This window comes from Maniola hyperantus, chromosome 17 (genome assembly GCF_902806685.2).
Source record: "Maniola hyperantus chromosome 17, iAphHyp1.2, whole genome shotgun sequence".
NCBI lineage: Eukaryota > Metazoa > Arthropoda > Insecta > Lepidoptera > Nymphalidae > Maniola > Maniola hyperantus.
Genome location: NC_048552.1, coordinates 2,765,023 through 2,784,173, shown reverse-complemented (window position 1 = coordinate 2,784,173; position 19,151 = coordinate 2,765,023). Strand labels below are relative to the sequence as shown.

The 19,151-nt window shown below is 38.2% G+C and overlaps 1 pseudogene; it reads right to left on the bottom strand.

The window, feature by feature from the left end:
• Positions 1-616: 616 nt before the first annotated feature.
• Positions 617-10,668, bottom strand: LOC117990228 (uncharacterized; annotated as a pseudogene).
• Between the last annotated feature and the right edge of the window lie 8,483 nt (positions 10,669-19,151).

The window sequence follows — 19,151 nt, the reverse complement described above, 5'->3', positions numbered from 1 at the left end:
TTTCAGAATTTAGCTGATTTATTACAACTTTGAACACAGGTAGGTTAAGTTAACGTTTTGATCTATTAAACATACCTATGATTATGTCCCGCAAACTATTTTGGACTTACCATTGCACAAGTTTAAAAAATCTATTAAAAATTATGCTCCTGAAAAAAGCATATTACACAATTGAAGATTATCTAAATGATAAAAGAGCGTGGATTTGACCTGCAGCTCGTTCCAGCAACGCACAAGACTGCAAATACTTTTTTATACATGGCATAATCTTGTACCTATATCAAATATTTGAAAAGAGCAACCGCCGAGTTTCTTGCTGGTTCTTCTCGGTAGGAAAGGCATTCCGAAGCAGTGGTAGATGCATCCGACTATTCGACTTGTAAAAGTCTATTTGAATAAAAAAGATTTTTATTTTATTTTATTTTTAAAAATAAGAATTCTGTGTTAATAAAGCACGGAAAACTAAATTGTATCTACTTAAGGTACGTAAAGATATATAAAGTTAAAGGTATCCTTAGAAAACTATGTTTTTTTCGTATAGTAAAGTGTGTCTACCGTAAAGCCTGATTTAGTAACAGTAACATTTCTTCGAGATAACGGTCATGTGCTAATTGTTCTAAAACGACGTCTGAAAATGAACAGCACGAAGTTAAATTCTACGAAGTCTTTAACGTTGAAAAAAACCGGCTAAGTGCGAGTCAGGCTCGCACACCGATGGTTCCGTACTACAGTCATCCTATTGTTATTGCTAATGACGGTCTCAAGTGGAAACACGGCAGTTAATGTTAAATGCTCTATACCTACAGAATCATAACCAATTTGGTATTAAAGCATGACGGTCAGCATCTGCATGAGATAAACAAGGAACGGCGCGCGTCGGCTTAATTTATCGACACCAATTAAATTGTTTGCGCCCGTTGTTTGGGATGCAGCGATTTTATTGCTGTGCCAAACTTTGACTTGTTATCATAGCGCTATTTAGGGTAAAGTACATACCGTATAGTGTATATACTTCTTTTTTTTACAAAAAGAATAGGTATTAGCCATGGCCCTTGACTAACATTCCCTTTTCCTCTCCAATTAAGCGTGAAGCTTGTGCTAGGAGTAGGTACGACAATAGTGCAACGAGTGGGGTTTGAACCGGCGACCTTTCAAATTTCAATCCACACTATTGAGGCTATGATACTGTACCCTGTATATATACTGTACTGATATATAGGGTAACTAAACAGTATAGTACAGTACATACAGTACAGCATACACAGTATAGATACAGTACAGGTCGGGGGTTCGATTCCGGGCACGCACCTCTAATTTTTAGGAGTTAGGTGCGTTTTAAGTAATTTAAAATAATATATCACTTGCTTTAACGGTGAAGGAAAACATCGTGAGGAAACCTGCATGCCTGAGAGTTCTTCATAATGTTCTCAAAGGTGTGTGAAGTCTACCAATCGGTATGAGGCGGAGGGACGCCCCGCATATCCGCTCGTCACCCGCGCTATCCCCACTGGGATGGCGTGGGGGTTGTGCGGGTGTGTGCGGCGTCCCCACCCCAATTGCCATCTCGACCTGTCACGTACTATAGGTACTAAAGTTATTTCTAATAAACTACCTACACTGAATCTGCAAGCAATTTAGCTATATACGCCAATATTTACCCCGTCAACTGCCAGTGATGTAAATCCACTGACGATGTACCTACTCGTAAATCAAAAAGATACAATTTGAACCTTATGCTGGCACTTATAAGGTTCACATGTTGTGCAAAGTAGCGCATGTCAGTGAGCATCTAGGGCTACCACCTTTGTTAGAAAATAAAGTATTTTGACTGTAAATTTTTACACTAATACACCGATTGGCATACAGTCTCTGGCATGTTTTTATATAAACTTACCTATAAAAAAATCCATCAAAATCTTTTTTTTGATTGAAAATCAGTACCTCAGTACCCTTATTATAAATGCGAAAGTGTGTTTGTTTGTTGGTTTATTGGTTTGTTGGTTTGTCCTTCAATCACGTCGCAACGGTGTAACGGATTGACGTGATTTTTTGTATGGGTATTGATAAAAAGCTGGAGAGTGACATAGGCATTAGACTTTTATCCCGGAAAATAAAAGAATTCTTACGGGATTTTTAAAAACCTAATTCCACGTGGACGAAGTCGCGGCCATCAGCTAGTATCACAATAAAACTTAAAGCTAGCCTTATTTAATTACTATACAAATCATGCGTGGAATGGTGCCAAGAATACTGGCTGCATTTCCGCGCTGGACAGCCAGGCTGATTCGTTGCGCCAGCCTTCCGGTCACCAGATGAGGGAGGATATTAATCGAGATGAAATGTCTAAAAAAAAAAACTAAAAAAGTTGATATATGTATTTATTATTGATATTTGTTTTTTTTTACTGTAAAATTATTATGGATCCATGAAAAGAAAGTCAAAAATAAAGTGTTTTGGGACCGTTTTTGTTTTGCAATCACACGTTAGTTGATTCAATTTTTGTTTCAAAATACCTCTCTTACTTAAAACCACTTAACATAGGTAACTAATTATGAGGGCAGCACTGCTTATCTGTATCAAAAAGATTTCTTCCAGGTTATGTAGTTAGAATATTGGAGAAAATAATAAATTCAGAAATTCTACCCTAGTTTTTCTTTAATCATTACCTATAATATTATGAATGCGAAAATGTGTTTCTATGTTGGTTTGTTTTTCAGACGCGTCGCTACGGAGTAATGGATTGACATGATTTTTTTGCACGAGTATAGTCGAAGATCTGGAAAGTAACATAGGCTATTTTTTATCCCGAAAAATCAAAGAATTCCCGCGGGATTTTTCAAAACCTAAATTGAAGCGAAGGGCATAGCTAGTATAATATAAGAATAAAAGATTATTATGGTGGCAACCCTACGCGCATTCGATAACGATATTTTGATTGAACACCGGATTGCATGGTGAAGCTTTTGGACGGTTTTTCGTTTTTCGCTCAATACAGCGGATTGTTGTTTTATCTATTGCCCCTTGATGCTGAGCTGACTCGAACTTTATTTTTCAGAAAAAAGAGTTCAAAGGTTATTTTTTCAACTTTTTTCAATTTCACATTGTAAAATATAACGCCTAGCCAGCCTAAATCCGAATCCACATACACGAAGTACCGAGAAATTGCTTTTATCCAAATAACCTTAAGGTGTATACTATATAATCTATTTTCTTGTAATGTAACATCTCGAATTCAAGCTTTTCATTGGAGAATCAGTGCCCTTATCATAAATATCATAATCGTGTGTTTGTTTGTTGGTTTGTCCTTCAACCACCTCGCAACCGTGCAACGGATTGACGTGATTTTTTGCATGAGTATAGATAAAGACCTGGAGATTGACATAGGCTTACTTTTTATCCCGGAAAATTAAATAGTTCCCACAGGATTTTTAAAAATTCCACGTGGGCATCAGCAAGTAATGCAAATAAAAATAAAAATGGTCTACCAATCCGCACTTGACACTTCTCATTCTAGCGGAGACTCGTGCTCAGTAATAAGATGATGATGATGATGATGATGATGAAATAAAACTAAAGTGAAGTGCGCTAACGATTTATTCTAAACGTATAGAAATATAATCGATAGGGTTGTCAGGGCACGTGTGGATGTAGTCCTCGCATTTCCCCTCCAGGCCCCAGTACTCTGCTTCATAGTAGAAATCTTCTATGTCCTCTTCTGACATCGATGTTGAAGGCCTGGGCAGAAAGAACAGTAAATATGAATACTACGAGCGAAGCGTGCACGAAAGTTTTTTAATCGACCTAGGTACGCGGCATCGAACCAAAACGCTAAATTGCTTAGCGACACGTTTTTGTAAGTTAAGTCTTTTGTGGTAACTAGCCACGACCAAATCTTCCCATCAAAGTTTGTTCGCCCTATATAAGATCTGGACCTGTTTAAATCAAACAGTTTTTGTTCTTCTGTTGAGTGTAGAGTGAGTGAGTGATTGAGTGAGTGAGTGAGTGAGTGAGTGAGTGAGTGAGTGAGTGAGTGAGAGAGTGAGTGAGTGAGTGAGTGGGTGAGTGAGTGAGTGAGTAAGAGTGTGTTCACAGAGTGTCAGGCTCTAAGGGCGTGACCCCATTAGGCGAACAGTGAGCGGCTAGCAATTTGCTTCCAGTTATACTCACTATAATTTTTAAATGGAGAGTCCATACAGCGCGTTATGTACGCAGTTTGCAGCATTTCGCTTGGTAAGTCACTCAGTGAGCGGCTAATTCTATACTAATACGATGATATACTAACCCTTTACCCCTTCCAAGAGTTAGCCAGATCGCCGCTACTCGGCATTGAGTTGGCGACCGATACGCCGCGCTCAGTCTGAGAGTCAGCCGCTCACTGTCCACCCAATGGGGACACACCCTAAGATTCGTCTGGTCTAATAAAATTTCTAGCATGTTGAACAAATGATATACTGCCTCCAACACCTAGACTCCGTGCCCTATATAAATGACTGCTACATTTATTAGATTTCATCTCTCACAACGTTCACCACATGTTCACATATTACTGCCCTAATATCAAACGTTCGCTGTTCGTTTTCAATTCTAGACCCTATTTTTTATTCAATAAGGTATAGAATTATGTGTAGTTTAGAGTGTCAACATTATGGTGTGGTATGAAGTTTAATGAGGTAGGATCGCCGGTCAAATGTTTGATTGGTTTTGGAAATGGTTATATTTGCTATTATCGGGTTATGTGAGTGTTATTATTTTGTGGGCGAGTTGGATTTATGTTTTAAGTATGTTTATGTGACACTTAACTAACATTTGTGGTTAGTAAGTAGTAATTTATACAGCTTGTAATTTTCATCATGATGAATATCATCGTCATCATGATTTCAGACCTTTCCCAAGGAGTGCCATTAAACCAAGTTTCAGCTTTCCTCATCCAGCCTCTTCCCACCACCGCACCGTCTTTATATTGTTGGTCCATCTTGCTGGAGGGGTCCCACACTATGCTTTTTTATTCGCGGTCTCCATTCTAGAAGTTTCCGGCTTCAACGGCTGCAGGCACTGCGGGCCGGGGTAATTGTGACAGAAAAACAACTTAAAGAAAAATGCTTCTCATACGCGTCTTTGGCTCTAGCATCCCCTGCATTTGCGACCGTAATCGGTCTCCTTTTAAAAAATTACTCAAAAATCGTGTTGTATAAACCAGCTCCCGTCTCATTCTGAGAGGTAACCTCTGTTCAGTAGTGAACCGGTGGTGGGGATGATGATATACCAGCTGTCTTTCAACGTGAAACAAATTGCACTGAGGCAACTCACGCGAGCACGAGGTGCAGCAAAGTCACCTAGGAGTCTTGACTCCGTTATGCAGGAACACACATTCTGCCGGGGTAATTGTGACAGAAAAATGCGCCTCTTGCGCGTTTTTGGGTCTAGCTGCACCTGTAAGTCTTGGACCGTAAGCGATCACCTTTTAAAAATAACACCAAAATCGCATTATTATACACCAGCTAACTTTCAAAGTGAAACGAACTGTATTGAGGCAACTCACGTGAGCACGAGGTGCAGTAAATCGCCCAGCACTCCATCATGCAGGAACTGCGAGGCGTTTTCGCAAATAGCCCTGAGCAGGCACTGTTTGCCGGGGTAATTGTGCCTGAAAATCGACGAAAACAAAACTTTATACGGATTTTTCTTACCAATTTCTTTATTCTTCATCAGACAATTTTCAATCTGTAAAAACTTATCTCCTTAAGTCTAATCAACTCTGAAAGTTCTATCTGTTTAACTAGTTGGTAATGAAGCTGCAACTTTTCCGTGGAAATAGAATAAATCTGACAATGTTGCAATAGGTACCCCTCATATAATTCATACTAAAATACTGATTATCTAAATATATAAAAGGAAAAGATCTACCATCGCACAGCTCAAACTACTGTACGGATCGGGCTGAAATTTGACATGCAGATAGCTATTATGACGTAGGCATCCGCTAAGAAAGGATTTTTGAAAATTCAACCCCTAAGGGGGTGAAATAGGGGTTCGGAATTTGTGTAGTCTACGCGGACAAAGTTGCGAGCATAAGCTAGTCAACACTAAAATTTTAAATGCGAAGTGTGTCTGTCTGTGCTATTTCACGGCCCTCTGCTTAACTGGTTTTGATAAAAAGTATGCAGATTGCATCCTTTTTCCCCGTAGGAGGGAAAAAGGACCCGCCAAAACGCCTCTTTCATCCAAGAAAAAATGTTCTGTCCTTGTTGTTCTACCATTACTGCCGCGGTCTGACTCATTTTCCTTCTCTCTCGTCCTTCTCTTTTCTTTCCATCATACCTTCCATATATTTCTGGATTATCATCCACTTCCTTTTCTCCTCCAGCATTGATTGCACATATTGCATGCTGGAGACAGATGATGGTGATGGGCGGCAGCATACTATTTATCTCGGGAAATCATGACATTCGACGGGATTTTTAAAAACCTCAAACAACTTGAATTCTTTTCTAAGATTCACCTAACGGAGTTTGACAAGAGAACAAAATAATGAACTGTTGTTTTGAAAGTAGATTTAAGTTACCTGTCTACATAACAGTAGAAGAATGTGGTAGAAACAAAGTGAGTATCTTATCTTTTACATATAAACTATGAACACAACGAGTAAGCAAGAAGTAGGTAGATAATATATTTACGTAACTCAGCGAGTCGTGTTTCGCAGCAAAATTGCTGGATTAGCGAACTGCCGCGTACCAACGAAATGGTTTATTAGTGTTACATAATGTCTGAAATTGTTACAATTCGCTGAGAAATTTATGTGATCAGAGTGTGCATCTAAATATACTAATAACGGGTAAGACTGTGGTAAAAATAAAAGAGCATAACAGCAGAGAAATGTGGTAGAAATCAAGTAAGTATCTTATCTTTTACATATGAACTATGAACACAACGAGTAAGCAAGAAGCAGATAATGTCTGAAATTGTTATAATTCGCTGAGAAATCCAGGTTTATATATTTTTATAAATGCGAAAGTGTGTTTGTTTGTTGGTTTATTGGTTTGTCCTTCAATCACGTCGCAACGAAGCAACGGATCGACGGTGATTTTTTGCATGGTTAGCAAAGATCTGGAGAGTGAAATATGCTACTTTTTATCCCGGAAAATTAAAGAGTTCCCACGGGGGTTTCAAGAAACCGAAATCCATGCGCGGGCATCCTCTAGTTAGTCAAGTCTATCCTCTAGTTATAGTTGGTCTAGGATGATTGTTCATACACAACTATATAGTATACAAGAGTGTCCGGTTAACTGTACCACGGATAATTTCTTGTATCCATAGTAGGTACGGTAGACCGGACAACTGAACTGTACTACGGGTATATGATCGACCAGACGCAGTACTTGGTTTAAAATATGTGATAGTTATATCGTAACATTTTACGTAACGGTTACGTTAATCTGTCAAAATTGTTTTATCATCTCTACCCATTGCCAGCCGGTACTCCACACAGTGTGGACCCGTACTCAGTGTGGACCACACTGAGTACTGGTCTCCCTTCAGAATGATAGGCTCCCTGGCCAAGAACGGATTGACAAACTTATCATTATCAACCGATAGACGTCCACAGCTGGACACAGGTCTCTTATTGGTCTTGCTACGCTTGAATCCAGCGGCTCTCTGCAACTCGTTTGATGTCGTATCTCCACCTACTGGACTGTCTAACGCTGGCGCTTTCCGGTGCGAGCTGATATTGTCATTACCTACTCTTAGTCTACTTTTTTTTAACACTTACCGTTCTAGCATAGTTTCGATGAAGGTGTAAACGCTGCGTCTGGTGATAGTACTGTTCTGGTTCTTGGTACTTCGTTGATGACGAACCGTAGGTACCTGATAACAAAAAGTAAGTAGGTAATGGTAATGAAATAGTTGATTTAGTAGTCAGTAGTTTACGATTTCTTTAAAACTAAATTGACATGCGCTTGACTTGAGTGAATCTTCTAGGCAAGCATGCTCCATGTCATGCTGCATGACTAATAAGCAGGTTTGATTCCAGCTAAGTGCTAGTCTATAAATAAATAAATAAAACCGGCCAAGTGCCAATCTACTACAGTCGTATTTTTTCGACATTTTGCACCATAATTCAAAAACTATGATGCATAAAAATAAATAAAAATGTGTTTTAGAATGTACAGGTGAAGACCTTTCATATGATACCCCACTTGATATTATAGTTATCTTACTTCGAAAATTGAAAATACTAATTATTAGTTCATGACCACAATTTAATTTTTTTTGTGTGATGTAACCACAAATTCACGGTTATCAGATTTTTCCCCGAATGTCAGCTATAAGATCTACCTACCTGCCAAATTTCATGATTCTAGGTCAACGGGAAGTACCCTGTAGGTTTCTTGACAGACCGACAGACAGACAGACAGGCAGACAACAAAGTGATCCTATAAGGGTTCCGTTTTTCCTTTTGAGGTACGGAACCCTAAAAACAGATAGGTCGTTAGTTTGCGGTTTATCTCGTAGACGGTTAGCAAAACTTTGATTTGAAACTTTTTACCTGGACTAGATCTACTCACATCGCCAATGTCACCAAGAAGAGGGTCAAAGTATGTCGCATTGTCCACAGCGTAGTAGTTAGCTTCTATGAACCACGCCACAGATACAAGGTTCTCTGGATGAGGAAGTGGGATGGATACTGTCACGAATACCTGAAGAAGATTGATAGTACTTAGTTAAAGCATAACATACTGACTGACTGATTTTCTAATGTCATGGGGTTGTCCCTGATAGACTAGGGGGTCACGACAAATTTGGTAACCATCATGGATATGGCTTTTGTTGGGTTCACAGAATAGACGGCAACTCTCTGAAGCCAAATATGCTACTCTGCCTGCGCTGAGTGGCCGCCATAATAAGTATTTATGGCGCATGAAAGAAGAGTGATCGTTACCAAAAATTACATGATATGGATATGGCTGGTGATTGTATAGAAACTAAGTGCTAGTTGTGCGAGAGGACTTTATGCTTTGGTCATTGTAGTTTGATTATTTCAACGGACGTAATTAATTTAATAACCAATAAAATCTGTAATCTTTCGATAGGTTAGGCAACGTTCTTATTTGGCAAAAAATGTATGATTTTTTAACGATTAACCACGGAAATAAAAGTAACCTATCAACAGATCATGGATATATTGATTATTATTAATTTAATTAATTGTTAACGATGGACGTCTATTGCTGGATTAAAGGTTTCATATTGTTAATAATAATTGTGTCCAATGTTTAAAAACCGTAAAAACTTAATACTAGACGATATAACACCGATAAGTAATAATAATCAACAACCTCGCTTGAAGAAAAAGCCAATCGTCTAGCAAAGTTTTCAAACTACCCACATTTTTCGAAGTCATAGCACGTAGTAATGAAACATTGATATAATTAATGGGGCCGATTCTCTTGTACACAGTCACTAAACTAAACTAAATTAACAGGTCTAAATCTTGTGCTATCCTTTTCCGCAAGCAACATTATGACAGGGATAGCAATAGATTTAGACGTGTCATTTTAGTCTAGTTTAGAGACTGTGTACAATAGAATCGGCCCCAATGTTTACTTACTCCAAATTGAGTAAAAGGTGTAAATATAAGGTATCTCTTTTGTCTTTTGTGAGAGTTCATATTCTCCGTATTCTCCGTGAGTACCATGTGAAGAAGATATAGCCTGAAACAAAACTATTTTTAACACATTGAAGACTTTAGAAGAACACGAAAAAATCTTTATCTCCAGAGGGGGTTCTGAATATAAAGAGCTTTCTATGTAATATGTTATTACTAGCTTATGCTCGCGACTTCGTCCGCGTGAACTACATAAATTTCAAATCCCTTGAATTTTCAAAAATCCTTTCTTAGCCTTATGCCTACGTCATAATAGCTATCGGCATGCCAAAATTCAGCTTGATCCGTTCATTGGTTTGAGCTGTGCGTTGATAGACCAGTCAGTCAATCAGTCAGTCAGTCAGTCATTCAGCTTTTCCATTTATATAAGTATATATTGTTAGGTCGATTGCTGATAGTGTGTTAGATGGACTGTTGGAAGTCTGGAAACGGCCTAACAAGTTCTGACATTCGCGGGGAGTCTATGGTTTTGACTAGGCTCTATACTCTATGGGACGCTTGGGATATGAATAGTTCATTATACCGACTTGTAAATTAATTAAATAAGAAACGGTGATTAAAATGTATGTTAAAGTATACCAAAGTGGTTTTCCTTTTAACAATATAGATTATAGTTGGGTAAAGCTATTGGCCCTTCAGCTCGCAAAAAGTTACGCAGCTGAAGTGGCAACAGGTGGGGCACATAGTTCGAAAAACTGAAAGACGCTGCCGACAGCGCGGTTAAAAGTGCTGATCTGGCGACCATGTACCGGAAAATGTAGTTTTGGCAGATCCCCATTATGTGGATGGACACTTGAAAAACAAGCCTCGTGGAAATCCCTACAAGAGAACTGTAGCAAGCAGTGGATGTCTATCAGTTCTCGACGACGACAAAAGCTTTTCAAGTTATTTACATAACATTTTACTACCCAAACTAAAATTTAAATACGTACGTGATAACGTGCTTAATAAACCACATTAATAGCGCAATTATTCTGATAAATGATAATTTACTCAAACGACTGGCTTACTTGGAATTAGCAGAGTATATGTCCCAGAAAACTACTTACTACTAACATAACTAGATATACATATAATTTGTATAATTTGCTGCCCTATTTTAAATCTTAAAGTTAGGTGAAAGGGTTTATTTTTGTATGAGGATTAGGACAGCTTTAAATCTGTATGAGCCAATGCTAGCTTAGTATGAACGCATAGATCTCACTTAACGCCCGTCATAGGTTTATTTGGATAACAAATTTGCTAGGCCTCTCTTTCAATCTGTGTGTGTGTGTTCGTGTTATAATATGAAACTATCCTTTACCTATGTTTGTAGATGCTTATTTTCTAATTTTCTTAATTAATAAGAAGATACCAACATTTGGGCAAATGAGTTTTCTTTCGAGATCATTATCACCATCGTGCAACCACTATAATGATCTGTCTCCTCGGTTTCCTCCCAGATTTAGAACTGTACCATAACTAGGTATAGTCTACCACGCTGGCCAAGTGAGCACTAGCAGACTACACACACACCTTGCCGGTTTCCTCATATTTTCCTTCATCGTTGAAGCAAGTGATATTAAATTGCTTAAAATGCACATAAGTAACTCGAACCTCTGGCCTCCCAAATACGATCCCGATGTCTTAACCACTAGGCTATTATAGCTTTTATAGATGGAGAGATAATAACATTATACTTAGTGATGTTCCGGATATCCGTATCCGTGGATATCCGCGGGAGAAATAAGATCCGTATCCGTATCCGTTACTTTTTTGGCGGATCTTTTATCTTATTTACATAGATTAATTTCTATTTGTAGGTGACTAGGTACCAATAAATTTCATACTTACTACTAAAAACTTCAATCTAATTATTAACGCATTATTGACGCAAAGCGTCAAGTGGCGTCTACTATCGTTCAAGTTCATGCGCACCGTGATCGATTGAGTAAGAAAGTTATGATCCGTATCCGTATCCGCGGATCTTGACGTCAATAATCCGTATCCGTATCCGCGGATCTACATTTTTAATGATCCGGCACATCACTAATTATAACTAAACTAGCTTATGCTCGCTACTTCGTCCGCGTGGACTTCACAAATTTCAAACCACCATTTCACCCCCTTAGGGGTTGAATTTTCAAAAATCCTTTCTTAGCGGATGCCTACGTCATAATAGCTATCTGCATGCCAAATTTCAGCCCGATCCGTCCAGTAGTTTGAGCTGTGCGTTGATAGATCAGTCAGTCAGTCAGTCAGTCAGTCAGTCACCCTTTCCTTTTATATATTTATACTACACACTTTACAGTGCTAAAATTCACTTTGCAGGTGGTAAGTGATGATACAGTCTAAGATGGTTAGTCATTTTGCTTTTATTGACGGTTATTTAACGATAACCGTAACCTAATTTTAATCGAAGAATTAAAAAAATATTAACCTTGTATACTTTTGAACCTCAAGACGATATAAAAGATAGAACTCTATGAGCTGCACTTAAGATACGTAAAAAATGTGATGGTTCTTAGAAACCATAATATGAACTAGATATACTATCAAAGTGCCATTCACTGTCTAAAAAGGTAAGAAAACAAAACGGTTTATCCCACCACTACAAATAATAATGTTCTACTTTTTCTTATATCGATTTATATCTCGATGGAAAAGCACGTTTCTAAAAAATACAGTGGAATATAAACAGAATAATATCGGAAGAGCATATTTAAAACAAATATATCAGGAGAAAATAAACGTAAACATGATACGAAAGCTTATTTTGTTTAACCTGCTTGCAGTTTTATGTAACGGGAAAGTGAGAGAGAAGAGGTATCTCGTTTACCCAGATGGAGGACCTGCTAGAACACAGGTAGGTCACTATTTTTTAATTAGTTTTGTTAAAAAATACACACACAAGTGAGGCAAAATTAGACACTTAAAATTAAAATAACATAGCTGTTACATACTGTGTTAAAATGTCTTACTTTCTACTTCTAACCCCTCTTAATACTAATTTGTACAGGATGCTGAAGACATTTTTGTATCCGGTTTGTACCCTACAGGTTGTACGCACCTGTTGAATATCACTTGCTTTGACGGTGAAGGAAAACATCGTCAGGAAACCTGCATGCCTAAAAGTTCTCCATAATGTACTCACAGGTGTGCGAAGTCTACCAATCCGCACTTGGCTAGCGTGGTAGACTATGCTCAGAACCCTTCTGACTTTGAGAGGAGACCCGTGCTTTGTAGTGAGCCGGCAATGGGTTGCTCAAGATGATGATGAAAGGATAAACTGACTTACTGACATAACAACGTATAGCTTAAACCACTGTGTAGAAAACCCTCACTAAGAAAGGATTTTCATAAGTTCTCCCCGAGCGAAGCTGTGGCGGGTCATTTAGTAAATAACTAAAAACAAACAGAAAGTTACTGATTTCACTCATAAGTTAAATAAAAGAAAGGTTTGTTTCACCGGATCCGATTGAGTTAACGAAGTGACGAAGAATGATTTTATTTGTTCGTGAATTCAGACACAATTAAGTTTTGCCATTGCTTTCCGTCCTTCGTTGAGTTGATTTTTAGGGTTCTGTACCTCAAAAGAAAAAAAGAAACCCTTATAAGATCACTTCGTTGTCTGTCTTTCGTGTCTATCAATTCGGGGGAATCAAAAACTATAGATAAATACAGGGACCTCCAGTACCTACACATTGACCTACGAAAATGTAAAGGATTAAGCGCTAGGAGGCTTGCCTCTTTTTTACTGTGGGTGTGTGTGGGTTTTCACTATACATTATAGGCAAACTATAAAGAATTTTCGGGCGATTCTTAAAGGCTGTTTTACGCCAAAGCTACAAAATGCAACAATGTGGTATGGTACAAATTGAAAGATTAATTTTGCGGCTGCAGGCTGCAGCATGCAGTAGTCTATTTGATAAGTAGTTTTTATGTTTATTTATTTGTTTTATTTCCTGATCTCCTTACGGTAAGTATAAAATTATTTACTTACTTGAAATTTAGCGAGCCAACATTTTCCTTAATTTAGCCGAATTTACTCATAGTTTGCATTAACCAAACGTCGGTACGTGGAACAAGTACTTATAACTAAACGGTAAAGTAGCACTTAACTGAAAATTAGACTTGTATATTAGTGCTCAAATTTGTAGAGCGTCTACTAAAATGTTGTAACTACATTCCTCCACATAATATCATCATATACATTAACATATATGTCTATTTATATAAAACATATTGTTCTCATATTTCTGTAGACTAATTTTTAGTTTTTGCTCGTGTAATAAAATTCAGTTTGTGTAAGCTATTTAAAAGTTTACGTTAAACGTGTACTTAGTTAAAATTAGACTGGAATATTAAAACTACTGAACAGGATATTGCATGCAACCTGCAACTGACATGCAGGTTTATGTTTCCACTATTCAAACTGCATGCAACTTGGAACTTCCATGCAAACCACTTGCCTACAAACCAGGCTTTATTCTTAGCTGTTGCATGAATATAGGCCCATATGTTTTTTAGGGTTACGTACCTCAAAAGGAAAAACGGAACCCTTATAGGATCATTTTGTTTACTGTCTGTCTGTCGGTCTGTCAAGAAACCTACAGGGTACTTCCCGTTGGCCTAGAATCATGAAATTTGGCAGGTAGATAGGAAAAATCTGAAAAACGCGAATTTGTGGTCACATTACACAAAAAAAATTAAGTTGTGGTCATGAACTAATAATTAGTATTTTCAATTTTCGAAGTAAGATAACTATATCAAGTGGGGTATCATATGAAAGTTCTTCACCTGTACATTCTAAAACAGATTTTTATTTCTTTTTATGCATCATAGTTTTTGAATTATGGTGCAAAATGTCGAAAAAATACGACTGTAGTAGATTCGCATTTGGCCGGTTTTTTATTTATTTATTTATAGACTAGCACTTGGCTGGAATCAAACCTGCTTATTAGTCATGCAGCATGACATGGAGCATGCTTGCCTAGAAGATTCACTCAAGTCAAGCGCATGTCAATTTAGTTTTAAAGAAATCGTAAACCACTGACTACTAAATCAACTATTTCATTACCATTACCTACTTACTTTTTGTTATCAGGTACCTATGGTTCGTCATCAACGAAGTACCAAGAACCATAACAGCATGAAGTTCTTATAGCTCACATTTGGGAAAAAATCTGAAAACCGTGAATTTGTGGTTACAATCACACAAAAAAATTTAATTGTGGTCATTGAATTAGTATTTTCAACTTTTGAAGTGAGATAACTATATCAAGTGGGGTATCATATGAAAAGTCTTCACCTGTACATTCTAAAACAGATTTTTATTTATTTTTATACATTATAGTTTTTGAATTATCGTGCGAAATGTCGAAAAAATACGACTGTAATACGGGACCCTCGTTGCGCGAGTCTGACTCGCACTTGGCCGGTTTTTTTGTTTCACTATGGATGTCGGAGGCATACTTCACTGGTCACCTCCTTATTAGCTCCACTTGGTCTTATAGGCTCGCTTTATTCAAGACCTCCTTCACGAGCCAGAAAGAAGGAAGGATAGGTAAAACTGTGTGGAGCCAAAGTGTTCATATTATTATGTCGTTCTAGATGATATTCTACGACTTTTGCTTACTGACAGGGCGTGTTTGATTTGCAATTGTTGTTTAGGTCATCAAAAAACCGCATTGCATTACTTCGTGTTGGCCCTCTGGTTGTTCTCTCACATCTACTTCTCATCTATCTCTCTCCATAATAAGTATGTGTTCAAGAGCCTAATACACAGTAGCCCAACGTGATTGGGCATTGTATTCGGCGAACGTATACTGGACCACTTGGTGAATATTGTCCATGAACGTTATATACATACATAGAAGCTGTGGTAGCCTAATGGTTAGGACGTCCGCCTTCCAATCGGAGGTCGGGGGTTAGATCCCGGTCCTCTAACTTTTCGGAGTTATGTGCGTTTTTAAGTAATTAAAATATCACTTGCTTTAACGGTGAAGGAAAACATCGTGAGGAAACCTGCATGCCTGAGAGTTCCCAAAGGTGTGTGAAGTCTGCCAATCCGCACTTGGCCAGCGTGGTAGACTAGGTATGGCCAAAACCCTTCTCACTCTGAGAGGAGACCCGTGCTCTGTAGTGAGCCGGCAATGGGTTGATCATGATGATGATGATGATGATATACATACATGATAATACGTATAATAGCGTGGGCCAACTTGAGGGCTTTTGAGGGTTTAAATACAAACATAAAATAATTTTAGTTTAATTTGCAAGAAGCGTTGGCCAACACTCATCAAACGTATTGACCTAATATGTACTGGGGACTTTATACATTAAACAAACGATGTTTCAAGTAGGAAAGTAAGCAAAGTAAACATTGAAATAGTCAAAAGAAGCGAAATTAAAAAAGGAAGTTTGAAAAATGAATAGAACAAAAATTCAGGATGTAACCCGGAAGGGATCGAGGAAAAGTTGATTTTCAGAGCAAAGAAACTTATTGCCGTGTAAAATGTGAAGGGACAACATACCTGAACTAATTCTCACATCACGAACTTTGGCTTTCGTCACCGTTGATGTAGAAAAAAAAAGAATTTCAAGATAAAATATTATATGTATTTACCAGGCAGGTTACCAGTTTTGAAGTCTGTTCTCCTTTTCTCCTTGCTTTAAAAAGAGCACTTTTTCTGTTTTACCAATTCTTATCACTGCTAATAATGATGTTCACGATTGTAACGAAGAAGATTATCTAAATATGTAAAGGGAAAAGGTGACTGACTGACTGACTGATCTATCAACGCACAGCTCAAACTACTGGACGGATCGGGCTGAAATTTGGCATGTAGATAGTTAATGTGCTAATGAATCAATTTGGAGTTCGTGTATTTTTGTTCTTTACTTTTATGAAGTAAAAAAACCCTTTTTGGTGTATTGTAGGTATAAACACCGCTGAAAACTTTTGGAAATACATTTCTAAGCAACGCAAATCTTCGTATCCTTCAATATATCAATGTAAGCAACCTAAATCGCTGGGAAAACATAACGGTTCATTAGACGCACCGAAGGCTGAAAGTAAACATTCTACAGTTTATCTTACACAGTTTCACACATCAGTAGCTCCGCTGCAGGGTACAAAAACGAAAAATCAGTTCACGTTATAAAACATATATGGCCCAAGAGCCCATGAGGGCCAGGGTTATTTAATAAACCTAAAAGTATCGATGCGCATTGTCCTCAACACTGGAACGATCAGCGACTATAAAGTTGGGAGGGGGATTCCAATATCAATGGTTGGGATACTGGTGGCTTTGGCAAATAACAGGTAACAGACACTCTTAGGGTGAAATCTATAGAGCGCACTATGACTTTGCTCAGAGTTAAAACGAGACAGATGTATATCTCTGGCATAAATCTGTCTCGTTTTAACTCATACTTGAGTCTGAGCAAAGTCAAAGTGAATAGTCTATAGATCTCAGCGTTAAACTTTAATATGTCCTGGGTGTCTGGGTCTGGCAGGGCGTTGCCACGATACGAGGCCGCCTGTTGTACTTGCAAAATAAAGAATATTTTACTTTACTTTTACTGTCTGGCAATGTATGACGTGATTTCTAATACTATTCCGACGAAAATATAAAAAAAAATACTTTATATTTTGACGAATGATTTTCTTAGCAAAGCCACCATGATCCAAACTTTATACTCGCTGATCGTTCCTCCCTATGTTGGGGATAACGCGCAGAGAAATTATCAGCTTTTATAAAATAACAAAGGTCTAGCCCTCACAGGCTTCAAGTCTACATGGTACTATACAGATTATAACATGTTGCTACGACTTATTTGCTTGAATTTGCTCGTAGCATGCGAAGCGAATGTACGGGATAGAAGGTACCTCGTCTACCCCGACGGTGGGCCAGCCAGAACTCAGGTACGATTATTGTTTTTTTTTATTGGTCAAAGAGATTCAGCTAAAGCTTAGAGCGGTACGTAACAAACGGATGTACAACCCGTGCGAATTAACATGGCACCTGACGTTTAAAGAAATGAGTGCAAAAATATATTATGTAGCTATTTTATTTTATTACTAGCTTATGCCCGCGACTTCGTCCGCGTGGAATTAGGTTTTTAAAAATCCCGTGAGAACTCTTTGATTTTCCGGGATAAAAAGTACCCTATGTCTCTCTCCAGGACTTTATCTATACCCATGCAAAAAATCACGTCAATCCGTGGCACCCTTGCGACGTGATTGAAGGACAAACCACTCACGTTTCCTCAGCACGCTGCACGCACGGTCGAGTTATCCCCAAAAAACGGGACTGAGCCTGTCCCGCGCGGGACATTTGATTTTGACTTGAATAATCGGGACGTCCCGCCAAAATCGGGACGTCTGGCAACGCTGCCGCACACCCGCAAGTTTCCCGCACTAACCCTGTGCTAACGAGCGCGGGTGAGGTGCAGGTGTGCGGTGCGTCCCTCCACCTCATACACGTGCCATCTCAACCTGTCACGGAATACAAAAAAAAATAAAAAAAAATATACCAGTGTAAATCCGGCACAAAGTTTAAATATCTTCGCCTCTCAACGGATCCAAATTTGCGTAACGTTGCTGATTTTAACTTAAGCAAATGATGTTTGCCTCCACTGGATCCGGCCTAACGAAGCGATGTTTTTGTTCGTGACTCCAAATGCAATTAAGCTCTGCGCCTCGGCGCTCGTCCGAGTTAATTTTTATTTATCTTCGATGATTTCAAGAGTGCTGTCAGAAAAAATATCACGTAGTCATATCATGACATTTTTTTCACGGGAAAGTATGGACTCATTACTGCAGTGGCTAGATCAACGTTTCGTGTTTTATCTATTTATTAAGTAATTCATGTACCATGAAAATTCAACGCCCAAAGGGATGAAATAGGGGTTTGAAATTTGTGTAGTCCACGCGGACGAAGTCACGAGCATAAGCTGGTATATACAGATAATGACAGTATGGATATGAATTTAAGATTCTGTTTCCATCCCATTTGGCAGAATCGTAGAGTGATTGAAAAATAATGGACGGCTGGGCGGGGTGGGAAACGTTATTAAAATTAAGCTTCCCAGCTCATTTATTTTACTCATTCGCGTTTTAAATGTTTCATCTCAAAATAATCCTTCAGTTTAGAAACAATGAATCAATTTAAACAAGGCAAACACTGGGCACAGTTGTCTTAATATTATTCTCATTTATTATTTCAAAGGCTTTCTTTTGCGTTTTTAATTAAGTTTCACATTTTCTTCTCGTTTGCGTTGAGTTTAAGACCGCACAATGGTGTTATGATCTATTGAAGTAGCGATTTCAGACAAAACACAATTTGCCTATTAATTGTATCTATAGTTCAACTTTTCATCGAAGCCGTTGCTAAAAGCGAGTTAATGGCGCCGATTCTGTTGTCTTTCTCTAAACAAAATTTAGAGTATCTGCATCTTTTTCTTTTTAATATTGCTAAAAAGGAAAGAATATGAATTTTAC